Source organism: Tubulanus polymorphus, chromosome 1 (assembly GCF_964204645.1).
Source record: "Tubulanus polymorphus chromosome 1, tnTubPoly1.2, whole genome shotgun sequence".
Lineage (NCBI taxonomy): Eukaryota > Metazoa > Nemertea > Palaeonemertea > Tubulaniformes > Tubulanidae > Tubulanus > Tubulanus polymorphus.
Window position 1 is genome coordinate 22,487,294 of NC_134025.1, and position 12,531 is coordinate 22,499,824.

Below are 12,531 nucleotides of genomic sequence, written 5' to 3' on the forward strand. Positions count from 1 at the left end.
ATATCCGAAAAAGATCGAATTAAGTTTAGTTGTTTCCTGGATACAGGAGGCCTACTCCAAACATTCTGCGTACGTTCACTTCGATAAACAACGGATAACGCCCTCGCTATGCTTAAACTGGTACATTTCATTGAAATTCTACAAAAGAGAATCTTGATTTGTTAAAGAAGACTAACAAATCAAGATTCTCATAGCCCCAAATCCCGCAACCCTTTGTGTTTCAGCGGATTTTAAGTAGCTTTATCATAATTACAACAAAAAGAAATATTTGAGAGAGACGGTACATATATCAATACCATATGAGTGTCTTTGGAGCGTGAATTTGTTTACAATTGTTTACAATTAAATAGGAATTTTCTTCATCTTCAATTAGATTACATAAAATGCGGTCTTCTTGTTTTACAGGGCGGTGACGGCCTTTTTCGAATGATAAATAAGTAGATTATTCGAGAACTTTTTCTTAAACTAGCTAGAGCAGATCTCATGCTCATGCCAACTTGAGTCCGACTCGCATTGCAAGGCCGCGACCTACCGCCCAAGTGCTTGATAAAGATATATTGGCCTAAGCTGATCATTAGCAAGCTTTGTCTGGTACTGGCCGTCGACAACAGTCCTATCAGTAATGCGGCCATTGTTATATCGCTATTAATCAACACGAATATATATGAACTTGCAAAACAAGTCTGCATTCATCCAGTCATTCCATCACGTAACTAGCTAATAGTTTAGGGGCTCTAGACCCCAGTTTGTGATGGGGTAGCGTGATAAAGGTTATGCGAGATTATTTGAGAGGGCGAGGTGATCAGTGATCGATAGGGAGAACCTACATGGGATTTTGGCTGTGGGAAAAAAGTAGAACTACACTGGAGATTTGTCGTCTTTGTGGATGATCCATCCAACACTGCAGGATATAAAAGGCGCTTCCGGATATAAAAGATTATTTGCCGATAGATTGAAAACCAAAGTCGAACGTGTCTTGAATTAAAATACCATATAATCAAATGATTTGATCAAGCAATTCACGTGATTCTGATTCGAGTCTAGTTTGAATTTAAAGCCTAAAATCAGTCTTCTTCCTGGAGGCTCGACGAAAACAAGTACTCATAGAACAAGAAAACTGTTTGACGCCTTGAAAAATACCACGTAGGCTATATTTCTTAATATTGTCAACTAAATAATATAATACAAATTATGTTATATATTGATGACGTGCACTTCCTCTCAAAAGTAATCATTAAAATCTATCAAAAATAGAATAAGACGTATGAATTGTAATTGATTACAAAATATACACCATATTTCACAATTGAATTTGTCATTTTGAAACGCCAATGTTGATGACTCACAGAAAACCCACAAATTAATACGCATACTATATATGTTGTATATGAACATTATTGCAACGGTTTTTACGGCGTCAAAAAAGCTGCAGTACCTCGCTAGCTATCTTGGAGCAGTTACACAATATATAAGCATCGGTGAGTAATTTGTTTCTGCAATACAATAACAGATTGCAGCGTTAACGACACCGATGAGACTGATTGTTCATTTGCATAAACGAGTTCTCGGCGAGCGTACGGTCGAATAAGCACTGATTTACCGGAATGTCGAAATGTATCACTGCGTCGTATGCCTCTCCAGGTATCAAGTCACACTAAAACAAGAGCGCGTTGACGAATTCATTTTCTTAAAGAGTAGACGATGAAAATTGATTCGGCGATGTCGAAATAACCATGCATCCATAAAAAACGATTCATTTCAAATCAGTCTGAGTGTGAGGCAGAATAAAGATTTTCGACTGGATGTTCGTAAAACCTACCAGGAATTAGAAATTACAGCGGTCACAATTTTTGCAGTTTTTCCAAGTATTCCGGTGGAGGAAAATACATACATCAGGAAATGTATGAGATAATTGATGAAATTTAGTCAGAAGACTGTCTGGACGTTAAGTATATCCTACAATTAGTTTTATGTGCAATTCTCGTCTTGGAATTTCAAAAAATTGGAAATCCCCCATAAATCTATCCCGATCGATATCATGATATAAATGCTCAACTGACGATATCTGAGAAAATTAGAACGTCTGAAAGCAAAAAGAGACAATCTCCACGCCCGAAATAAGACGCATTCTGAGAAAATGAGAAGATTTACTTGTTTAACTCTGGCTGAGCTTTACGGCTGAGATGGGTGCTGAATCATTTAAACTACCCAGCTTCGTCAGACATGAACAAGATAAGAAAGCAATTAATAGTGATTTATTTGAACGGATCTCGCTCAAAAACGAGTTTCTCCGCTGAACGAGGATTATTTTTGGTACTGACTACGGATACTAAGTGCTGTACCTATTCACCGAAACTTCCCCATGTCTTGAATCTGAAACATTGAGGGCTATAGAGACATATAGGGAAACTCCTGAATGGGCCTGGCCCATAGATTTCGACAATGTATTTACTACAGTTTAGTTCTTTCGACGGTTTCTGCACTTCCACAAATACGTTTTCAAACTTTGATTGATAACCAACAATTATGGAATTGGTAGGGGGAGTCCAAGGTGGTAAATTTGAAGGTCTAGAAAATTTCTAACACAAAAAATCCTTAAAGGCTGGCTTATGCCGACAAGCGACGCGACGCCTACCGACTCCTACCGATGCAACTGAGAGCAACCGCGATCGCAGCCCAGCTTATGTCGACTGCGCTCCGATTCGCAGCAACTGAGGCCGACTAGCGGGATATGAGATCCTCCCAGTTGCTTCCCTGCTTATGTCGGTGGCGATTACTAGCAACTGCAACGGCTTAAATGGTCACGTGATAAGCATTTTGAGAATAAATTTGAATTATTAGGAAATATATTTCTATTAGAAAAGCTATTTCTTTAAGACTTTGATCTTTCTGATTCTGTTTTGAATACGAAGTGCTAGCGACATCTATAAAGATGGCCGCTCACACCATAATTCTACCAATTTCGTTTCTAGATCTTCGGTCCAGTCCTCTGCCGTGCTGAAGGTTTGGTTTACGTTTTGAACTACTTGAATTTGAAAGTTTATGACTAATTACGAATGACGCTGACTAGCGGTGATAATTTGTACTATGTATATGCGGTCTCTCATTGGCTGGAACCCCTGCGCTCAGTTCCGTCGCGTCGCAGATGAGCATATGTCGGCTGCGATCGTAAGCAACTGCCCGCCTACCGTATGCCGGAGTAGAACATGGGCAACTAGCCGGATACGGCTTGCGACGAGTCGGTAGGCGTCGGTAGGCGTCGCGTTGCCGTCGCAAGCCGGCTGATGTCGAACCGATTGAGGAGCAACTGGCGGCCTCTCGTAGGCCGCTAGTTGCCGCTAATCGGCGATAAACCCAGTTGTGTCGGTAGGCGTCGCGTTGCTTGTCGACATAAGCCAGCCTTAAGTGACCTCTTTCAATTAAGGTGATTATAAAACAAAAAGAAGTGGTATCTTCTCGTGCAAAATGATGAAAATACAATGGCATCGTCTCCCTCGATTAAAAAGGCTTCAATTAAAATTTAATTAAGAAGGTACGGAGGCATCCTGGGGACATTAAAAAAACTTTTTCGAGGTTAATTCTGAGTTAGTAACTCGGAATAAACTAGTTTTAACAGTTAAATGTGATTTTTGGAGATTTATTCCGAGTTTGTAACTCGGAATAAACTAGTTTTCACAGTTAAATGTGATTTTTGGAGATTTATTCGGAGTTTGTAACTCGGAATAAACTAGTTTTCTCAGTTAAATGCGATTTTTGGAAAATAGTTTATTCCGAGTTACTAACTCGGAAACAACCTCGAAAATTTTTTTTTATAGATATATCCTCAGGACGCTTCCGTAAGAAGGTCATTAAAAGATTTTAATATTCATTCACAATAAAAAATCAGATGTGCAATCATTAGATGTTCAAAACATATGATGTGCTGTTCAGTATTCCTCGGCGTAAATTACCAATGTTTGGTGCTTCTACTTTTTCTCAGGATCATTGTTTACAACATTGTATTTCATAAAGTCTCAACTGAATCCACCTCGCGGCAAGGCGTACAAATAGGCCCTAAAATTGATAGTGGACCCCCTCCGTTTGTTGATCCCTAGATCCGCCTAAATGTGTATATACGAATAATTCTAAAGAAGTGACAGTCTATAAACATTTGTTCACATAATTTCTCATTTCTACGATCATAATTGCTATGGACAAGTAACAGAATATTTCACATCTTTATCAGTGACATTCTGTTCAATTCGATTAACACTTGGCACAATTCATACGTTTTCTTTTGACACGCTCCTCTGGGTCATGCAAATTATACCAAACATGAATATTTCAAATTAAAAATCATTCGTTTTTATACATGGTACAACGATCTCTATTTATATATGCATTAGATGATAAATAACGCGCGAATAAATCAATATCTATATATCGATACATTACTGATCACATCTTTTTCAGACAAGCCGTTAAATATTTATACCTACAACACAACAAAAAGAAAACATAAATTATTGTTAACTCCATCATAGTATCAGAATCTTTTATAATACACATTACATGCATTTCCAATAAATGAAAAGCGTTAATCAGATGGTATCAGATTCACATTTTCAATGTTGCTTCGGCCAATGTGTGGGAAATTTGGCACCGCAAAAAAACTGAACGCGCTGAAAATTCTTCAGTGATCAACTTGACACTAATTTGACAGGCTAACCTTCCAATTAGCCCAGGTTTTCGTGTTACCAATTACCAGAAACTAATCTAGTTCCTGCCACAACGCATCAACTCAAGCTAAAACTAATACTATCCAATCGCTGTCAATTCTGTGGAAATATTTTTTACAGGTATCACACGTTCTGACCATCAATATCGCCTGTGAAGTTTTCTTTCTTTGGTCTTCGTTAAACTACTTCCGTATACGTTAAACTTGACCGGAGTCGAATTTGTTCATTTTCGATAAGCTAAATCTGATGGAGCCACATCTAACAAAACTTTCTTCTCGAACTGGGAAACTAGGAGGGGGGGGGGGGTTGGTGGGATATACATGTACATGGCCCGGGTTGGAAGAGGTGATAGCAGATTTGGAAAAGAAACACTATATATCAAGTTAAGAACTTACCGCCCCACCCCTCCCCGCTTCGTGTTTCCAAGCCAGAAGAAACAGAAAATTCTAAGCGATTTAGAAGTGCTAATCAGGGAGGATTTGATCAGGGGTCTGTAGTTAATGCGCTTGTTCGATCAGGGGGTATGTCAGACACATGTACTACATAGCTTCTCGCAGTGATTCATCCAAATCCCGCTTTGCATATAGTATAGTCTGTTTAATCTTCAGATTAAGAGTAAGATTTATCTGTCCGCAGGATGTAAACACACAAAGCGTTCAGCCATTTCTATTCTATTTCTATTAACGTCTAGATATGCAGTGCCTTGCAGTCGTAGGCTTATAACAAGGTTATTATAGGAGGTTCACGTAGTACGTAACAGATCCAGATTTATTAATGCTACATGACACATGCTACAATTCATATCACAATAAACGATACAAGGATGAAACGTGGATGACAATAGAATCTCCAGCCCGCTCAATCCGCGTCGAGACATCTCTTTGTTTCAGCGGCGAATCATGCATGACACACAGATTCATTGAAATCGAGATGATTGAGGTTAGAACCTATATGAAAATCCGAATTTACAATTTACTCAGTTTCGATATTATCAATATAACCGGGATTTCTCCCGTTACGCCGAAATCACGGAGAATGCATGGATACTTCAGAGAATGAGGTTATACTAGGCAAATGTCAAACATGAAACATTCGCCAATTTCCTACGCATACAATTTTCCCTACACGATCAGAAAATTACGATATTTCATTGATTGATTGATGGAACTGTGCCACCTTGTTATATTCAGCAAAAATTTTCGTATACTTAATTGGCCGCTATATAATTACGTACGTCAAATGGTATACATAGATGTAAATAATCAGTATATGGACTTGTAATTGTTCGGTAATATGCTGCACATTCAGACAACAGATAAATCAACCAGTAGAAATATATGGCTGTCCATCTGTCATCAAGTATGAAGTAACGGGTAAATAAGATTTCAAAGCATCATCAGAAATCATAGATTGTCACCAATAACGATGCGTTCCAGTGAGCCCGGTTGCGAAAACATGACAAATTGTTTATCTTAACTTCAAATCGGAAATAATCGTAAACTGTGAATAAAGAATAGAAAGGGCGCGCACTTATGATGTCAGGTAAAAATGCCATTGGTAAATAAAACCCAAATGGTCTTGAAAACTGGCTAAAATTCAAAGTCAATTCCTGATATATCATGAACATCACTGATTCTTAAGTAAGATTTAACTCACAAAATGTGCAATTTGGACAAAATTTCGAAAATATGAAGACATAGGGGTGACCTTTCAAAAGGTTTAAACGGAAAAAGGCCTTCGAAAGCGGAACTCCATAATGTTGTGTCTATGCCCCTGATGGTATCGCATGCGTATAGGAATGCGGCGTTAATTTCACAGCTTATAGAGTGGAATTACGTGTACATTTGCTATTGAATTTTTTTTACATCCTCCTCCCTCGACTGTGAATCCAGCTTAAGATCCCATCCATCATCTCTGTCTAGCGAGCTTTAACTGTGTAGTTCTGCGTATCTCTCCTATACAGCACCATCTTCTGCTGAAGCATGGCAATGAAATTTCTTAAGCTGGAAGAATGTAATAGTGTGTGTATGAAAATGGTATGATATGAGAATGGAGTTTTATTCGACAAAATCATAACTAACAATCAAACTTAAAACAGAAAATTCATAAGTTTCATCTATAGCCAAAGTATTATTGGGACAACCTGTCATGAACTCAGCAACATGGTAGATTTCAGCGAAATTCCCAATTCTCCCTATACATCATTAGTTTAAAAATCAAACATATCCCCAAATGAATCCGTACATTGAATAACATAGTCAAACACTCGTTTATACGCAGCAGTCTCCTCTCTCCATGGGACACTTATCGCCCAGCGGAATTTTAATCCATCATGTCTCGTCTGCTCGGAGCTCTTTTCAGTCTGCGGAATCAGCATGTGCACAGATGTCCCCTACGATTCTGGATTCGTATTAATGGCAAATCGCATCCATCACTGAAGGCTAACCTGCCAAAATGAATTCATCATATTCACCGCATGCAATCTATTGGAAAATAATAGCTGGTACGCCACTAATTTCGCCTTTTCAGTGACGTGCTGGAGGAGGCCAGCAATCGTTACATAGAAGCTATACTATCTGGACCGCTGTCTGAGCAATAAACCCACACCATCTGTACCCAGTGGTCAGTCAATCTGTCGCTGAACCCATGAGTTCTGTCAACATCGCCGTTAAACACTTAACTATCTATCTGAAATTGATTTAGCAGTGAGGACAACCGACCCAGACCCCATAAATCAAACATTGCTCGCAGTATATTCCCCTAATAAAACCCGAAGTCTGAATAACAGTATCACATGGTGTGATATAATAACTGTGCTATGCAGCCCATCACATTCCCAGATAGCTGAATATAATCATAAAGGAATTAAATCCTTTTATGTCTACGTTGATTTCGTATTGTCAATTTCTCCATGCATATAGAATCGAACAATTTATTTCAAAAGCGACAGAAGGGAATTATTATACTTCTTGCAACACAAGGTGATAATTTGGATGTTGCAAATTTTGAATCAACCGTGCAATTTAACTGACGATACAGCCGCCATTGATATTAATCAACTAATAACACACATCACAGCGCAAAGTTGCAGATCAACATTGTGCGAAGACAAAAACTAAACGTTTAATGACAACAGCGACACGCGGCAGGATATAATGGTCACCAGTGGTCATCCTGATTACTTCATGCATCTGCATAAATTATAAACGAAGATGCAGCTGGCCACAAATTTGATGAAAGGACTTTTTTAAGATGGCTTTCATTAGCCCCTGAAAGTGGCGTATTTTTTAGGTCTATGAGAGATACTAGCCAATTAGTGCAAACGTGTAGGAGCCTCATTTGAGTGGATGATGTACAGATTAGGTGGATATCTCGGTGTGCGAGTCTTGTTTTTCGGAATTGTGGATAATCCAGACATGCAGATGAGACACGATTACAACATTTATAATCATTTCCAGCCCAGTAGGAAACCGACCACAGCTATTTCGCTATCTTTCTCTTACTCTCTATTTCTCTCTACTATTTCGCAGCGTATCTAGAATGTAGTATGGAAATTTTTCTGATCTGAAACTTATACCGACGACTGATATAGAGAAGCGGATAGTAATAATTTGCTCTTAATTCTAAAACAATGGAAGCAACTGAATAAATACAGTTTGCAATACCGAACCAAAAGTGAATTACGGTAACTAAAAATAACAGGTTACCGAATACATTTGAGCTATACATACTTATACTTTTGCATGAAACCGGATCGACAGTTACAACATCGTCATATAAACTAATATGTCCATAGTTTCATGTTAAAAATCACTACGAAGATCAAAGGTTTAGGAATAAAGACTATCATACCTTGTCATTTGCAAGCGGTGATCAAAGGGAATTTTGCCGATATTTCTCATTGTGCCTATGGGTGTTGTCGCTTTTGCTGCGGTGGCAAATGCAGAGTCGAAACGTGATTCACGATGACAAATGCAGATGAAAAATCGTATTATATACCGGATAATTAATGACAATGATTATCAATTCCGAATCTTTGCTGCAAGAGACTGACTCGAGGGTAGCGAACGAACCCCTAACATTTTCGGTCAGATTAAGTCAGATTAAAAAGATTCGAGTTAAGATAGTTTGAAATTTTGATGCAATTTTCATGTTTTATTTTGGAAAATGAAAAGTAATCCTTTCTCAAATGATTTATTCGGGTACTAAAATCATATTTAAGATCCGTCCTTTTTCCAATTGGAAAGTGCCGATTTTCACGTAAAATGAGCCCGTTCTCTCGAATAAAAGTTCGGCACGGGCCTGCTGTTAGTAGATCATCAGATAAGAACAGATATGATTTCGAATTCAAATTTGTTCCTTACATTTATTTACAAATTATCATAAATATATTAGTATTATTATTTTATTTCTTATTTTTTATTTCTTATGCATGTACCTATTAATCTATAAAATTATATCTAAAGAAATTATATTAATAATCTTGTACATATAATGAATAAATAAATCATTCATTCATTCATTCATTATAAGATGCGATGAGACGCATTTTTGTCATTTCCACTGGTGGTAAGTGTAATTTCCTAAAATAAGACTCATCAAATAGACTCAGAGTTATTTCAGATTATTCCAGTTTATCAGTATATAAATATGCATGCATAGTTCGGATATTTCATGTTTGTTTTATTTGCCTGAGCATAAAAAACGGCATGGTTATTAACTGCTTATTCAACTTATTAGGCGTAGTCGGAAATTGTGATGGTTATTCATCAATTCGTCTATGCATCAATATCAACTGATGGTCGATGAGATCGATGATATCTATGCGTATATTTATTGAATGCTCATAATCAGGCACAATTGTATGAATTGCAGGTAAATTACAAAAAAACGTCCGTTGAAGAACTCACTAGTCAAGTTCAAGTTCAAATTTTATTTTGTAGTTGGATCATAACAAACATGCGAAATTAACATGAAATGACGTATCATACAAGGGCGGCTTCCTTTAGATTAGGTTGAAAATTAAGTTTAAAAAATAACCAGTCTCTTGGTCTTTGTGCACATAGGTTTCTTAAATTCAAAGGTATTAGACGACTCCAATCAAACGAGGAACCCACTTCTTTGGCCGGTTGATCATTTTGGGTAAAAACTTCATTCTATATTTATAATCAACATCTATATTGATAGATACTGAAATTTCATCAGTACGCACAACAGCCATCGCAACGTGCCAATGATTCAGCTTAATTAATCTATGCAGGTGAGAAGACATCGTACGGTGAGTCAGTCCGCAGTTTTTAGGTCTTTTTGATGATAGTTCAGCAGAGAATGATTCAATTCATCCCTGAAGCTCGGTTGATTCTATGACGGATCCATCAGCGTTTTATCGCACACATCCAAATAACGCTATTTGTTCGGAGTTCATTCTACTACGGTTTACCATAGACGTATAATCTAGTTTATACCTAATATCTAATCTCCATTTTAGAGTTCATGGTTATGTTTGACTCCAAGGGTATATACACAGGTTCCGGTCTTCCAAACGGGAACTGGGTTTTAAGGTGGAAGTAGGAAGACTTACATATACAAAGTGCAAGCAATTACTTGAATATATATACGACAAAACTTTATTAAATTCTGGATAATAATCAATTACATCTAGGGTGTCCAATCCAAGTTTATTCTACAGCTTTTACTTATTCTGGATGATTATGCGATTGATATATATTCACTTCATTAAAGCATAAAATGGAACCTACTCGCTTCCAATGGCGTTATATACACATGAAATGCGGTGACCAATGGATGTCTATACGAGGATTTATTGCCTCACATTTTTCATCGCAACTCGCGCGTTGATGAGGTTTCCGTCTTGGGCATTACCGTTTCGTTGACATACGATAGCAATTGAATTTGATGCGGTAACCATAGCACCAAACGCTAATATTATTGTCCGAACAAAGAAAATAATGCATTGGCGTAATTAATGATAAATATTTACCTAAGAGTACAGACATGCTACCCGGGAGACAGTTAATATGCCATTTGTTCGCTGCATTTTGATCTTTATTGCTAAGACTGAGGCATGAATTTATAGAAAAGAATATGTTCCCAGATTTTGTTTCTGTTTTCTGACGCCGATTGAATTATGTTTATAAACATTGAAACCTATAAAAGGGGTGCTGTGCGAGTCGATGTGCACCACGTCATCAATATTGGCGTTTAAACATAACAAAATTACAATTGAGAATTTTGGCGTTTATTTTGTAATTAAATGTATTTCAAAACTCTTATTTTGATACATCTTAATATGTAATTATTTTAGAGAGCATGTGCACTACGTCATCAATATATGAGGGCTAGACGGTTTGCTGGTCAATTCAATTCAATGTATTCGAATCCAAAATAACTTCATTGTTCCTTTAAATCATATGATTCATATTATGATATTATTAATTGTCGACAATATTACCCAATACATTTGTTATATTTTCAAGGCCTCAATAAACATCCAAATTAGTTTTCTTGTAAGTAGCTACCCTCAGCTTCGGACATGTATCGAAAAGGATTGTAAATACCTCCTGGGTAAAAATCCCCTTATTCCCAAATATTCAAAGTAGGAAAAAATCCTAACTTGGTGATTTTCAAGAACATTTCAAAGCAAAATGTTTCTCCAATTTTATTCATTTGCAATGAGACTGAAATATGTTTGCACTGTGCAATGAAATCTTTCGTTGCGATTAATTCTTAAGCAAACTGTTGAAATAAAATAAATTGTTCATTGGCACCATCAAACCACTGCCAGCATTAAGTTTTCCGATGAATCAATCTGTACATAGAACACAACGATAGATAACACGTAGAAGAAGAATCTCACGAAGAATCACTAAAAAGAAGGTTCAAATATGATGTGAAATCAGCTCTGAAGAACAGATGTTGATTTTAGATGGATAATGTAAATAAATCCTATCCAGGCTGTTCTATTATGTTTCGAGAGAGGAATCTGAAAACACACATGAAATTTCGAGACTGAATTATGACGGTCGAAAATCTTGAAATCATCTGCCTGTCAAATGAATGCTCTTATGCTAATCCATTAGCATCGTTTTTGTGAAATTCGGGGGCCACTTGGTGCATATCTCATGTTCCCCCGAAGTCACCCGTACACTTGTGCAGTTCACACTTACGTTTGCCTATAGCGAAGGGCTATGTATGTATATTTACTATTCGATTGATTCATGAAATATAAATTCAGAGGAATCCAATATGAAAACACGATGAGAGCCTATTCATTCAGTCACGTAAGAGGGAAAGACCTTTGTTCCGTGGTCGTCTGTGAAGTCTCGGTAGTGTATAATCGATGTATACTCGTGGTACTCGATTAATAAGTAAAATTTGTCCATAACATAATCGAAATATAAGCAAACAACCGCGAACGCATTAGCTGAAACTGTTATTGTTATTCATATATTATGACTGAATTGATGAAACGAATTATATTAAGTGTGAACGATATGTTTAAGAGCTTGATGGAAACCGTGCTAGTACATAATCGAAGACCAAATTTCTATCAAATTGCATTTCAATTTTCGCAAAAAAAAAGGTCCACGGTTTTATGCGATGACATACATATATACTGTATTCATTTTTTTTTCAAATAGCACGCGCTACTCGTGTTTGAAAAGGGCGACGAAATAAATGTGGTATGATTTAGGAAAAAGATGGACGAATATCCATTCCACTATTCGAGATAAGACTATTAAAAACAAATATGATACTGCAAGAAACACGAAAAAGATCGAATCCTTATAGG